The sequence below is a fragment of the Eschscholzia californica genome, unplaced genomic scaffold (assembly GCF_041429995.1).
Source record: "Eschscholzia californica isolate CP2 unplaced genomic scaffold, dmEscCali1.0.p SCAF_12, whole genome shotgun sequence".
In the NCBI taxonomy this organism is placed as follows: Eukaryota; Viridiplantae; Streptophyta; class Magnoliopsida; order Ranunculales; family Papaveraceae; genus Eschscholzia; species Eschscholzia californica.
In genome coordinates this window covers 210,001-212,500 of record NW_028238221.1, presented here as the reverse complement: position 1 = coordinate 212,500, position 2,500 = coordinate 210,001, and positions in this window count along the sequence as shown.

The window sequence follows — 2,500 nt, the reverse complement described above, 5'->3', positions numbered from 1 at the left end:
CCCGGGCCCCCCCAGCCGCCTCTTCGATTTTCCACGTCGGGGATGAGTTGGGCAACTCTTGGAAGCTTCCCATCCACCCCCGTGCCGAGCTTTGCCCTTGGGATGCCTTATGTTGCATCCCAAGGGCCAAGGCACCTGCCAGCCCAAGGGCTGTGCACGGCCTGGGGAGGGAGCTCACCCCTCCCCTATATAGTGCAAAGTTATTGTTTTCCCTATTTTCACAAGGAAACATCAAATTTTTAACCAAGCATACTCGGCCTTTGCTCCTTCGTTACTCGTCCAAATCCAACAAACTTGCATTCGTTGGAAAGGTCTTTTCACAAGGATTCTTTTGATATATAATAATAGCGATTCCGATAAATATTTATTTTTTTATGAATTTTTAAGTGAATAAACAATTAAAAATTCAAAAAAAATAGAAAAAAAATATTTTTTTCCCGATTCTTTCTCCAATATTCCTGATAAATACCCACACACCCACATATGGAGAATGGTCGAAAATGCTCGAGTGGATATCGAGATGTCCGACGAAGCACCACTTGGAAGGGCCGAGGCACGGGACGCCCGAGCTGTTGCTCGGGCCGGCACGGGACGCGCATGGGACATCCCGGGACGGCATGGGACGCCCTCGCTACAGCTCGAGACGGCCAGGTACGCCCGAGACTTGGCTCGGGACGGCCTGGGACGCCCTCGCCATAGCTCGGGACGGCCTGGGACGCCCGAGACTAGGCTCGGGACGGCCTCGGCACAGCACGGGACGGCCTGGGACGCCCTTGCCACAGCTCGGGACGGCATGGGACGCCCGAGACTTTGCTCGGGACGGCCTGGGACGCCCTTGCCACAGCTCGGGACGGCCTGGGACGGCCTCGGCACAGCTCGGGACGGCCTGGGACGCCCGAGACTTTGCTCGGGACGGCCTGGGACGTCCGAGACTTTGCTCGGGACGGCCTGGGACGCCCGAGACTTGGCTCGGGACGGCCTGGGACGCCCTCGCTCCAGCTCGGGACGCCCTGGGACGGCCTCGACACAGCTCGGGACGGCCTGGGACGTCCGAGACTTTGCTCGGGCCGGCCTGGGACGCCCGAGACTTGGCTCGGGACGGCCTGGGACGCGCTCGGCACAGCTCGGCACAGGCCGGGACGCCCGAGCCGAGCTTCGGGTCGCACGAAATCTCTTCGTATTCCGACATATTAGAAGCTTCCCATCATGTAGTAGGCCGAGCTTTGCCCTTTGGATGCCCTATGGTGCTTGGCGAGCACTAGGGAACGTGCCAGCACAAGTGCTGTGCACGCTCTGGGGAAGGAGCTCAACCCTCCCCCTTATAGTGCAAAGTTATTGTTTTTCCTATTTTCACAAGGAAACATCAATTTTTTAACCAAGCATACTGGGCCTTTACTCCTTCGTTACTCGTCGGAATCCAGCAAACTTATACTCGTTGGAAAGGTCTTTTCGCAAGGATTTTTTTGATATATTATAATAGCGATTCCGATAAATATTTATTTTTCTATGAATTTTTAAGTGAATAAACACCGGAAAATTCATAAAAAATAGAAAAAAAAATATTTTCTTCCGTTTCTTTTCTCCAATAATTCATAAATAATACCTCAATAGTATTAATGAAGAGAGAGTCGAAATGGCCCGGGTGGATTTCGAAATGTCCCACGACCCCATAGAATGCACGGGCCAGCCGAGCCAAAAGAATGGGACGCGCACGGGACAGCATTGGTCAGGCTCGGGACGGCACGGGACAGCACGGGACGCGCATGGGACGGCACGGGACGCGAATGGGACGGCCTTGCTAAGGCTCGGGACGGCATGGGACAGCACGGGACGCGAATGGGACGGCCTTGCTAAGGCTCGGGACGGCATGGGACAGCTCGGGACGCGCATGGGACGGCCTTGGTGAGGCTCGGGACGGCCTTGGTCAGGCTCGGGACGGCATGTCACGGCCCTGGTGAGGCTCGGACGGCACGGGACGCGCATGGGACGGCACGGGACGGCCTGGGACGGCCTTTGTGAGGCTCGGACGGCACGGGACGCGCATGGGACGGCCTTGGCGAGGCTCGGGACGGCATGGGACAGCACGGGACGGCCTCGGCACAGCTCGGACGGCACGGGACGCGCATGGGACGGCCTTGGCGAGGCTCGGGACGGCATGGGACAGCACGGGACGGCACGGGACGGCCTCGGCACAGCTCGGACGGCACGGGACGGCCTTGGCGAGGCTCGGGACGGCATGGGACAGCACGGGACGGCACGGGACGGCCTCGGCACAGCTCGGACGGCACGGGACGGCCTTGGCGAGGCTCGGGACGGCATGGGACAGCACGGGACGGCACGGGACGGCCTCGGCACAGCTCGGACGGCACGGGACGGCCTTGGCGAGGCTCGGGACGGCATGGGACAGCACGGGACGGCCTCGGCACAGCTCGGGACGGCACGAGACGCGCATGGGACGGCCTTGGTGAGGCTCGGACGGCACGGGACGCGCATGGGACGG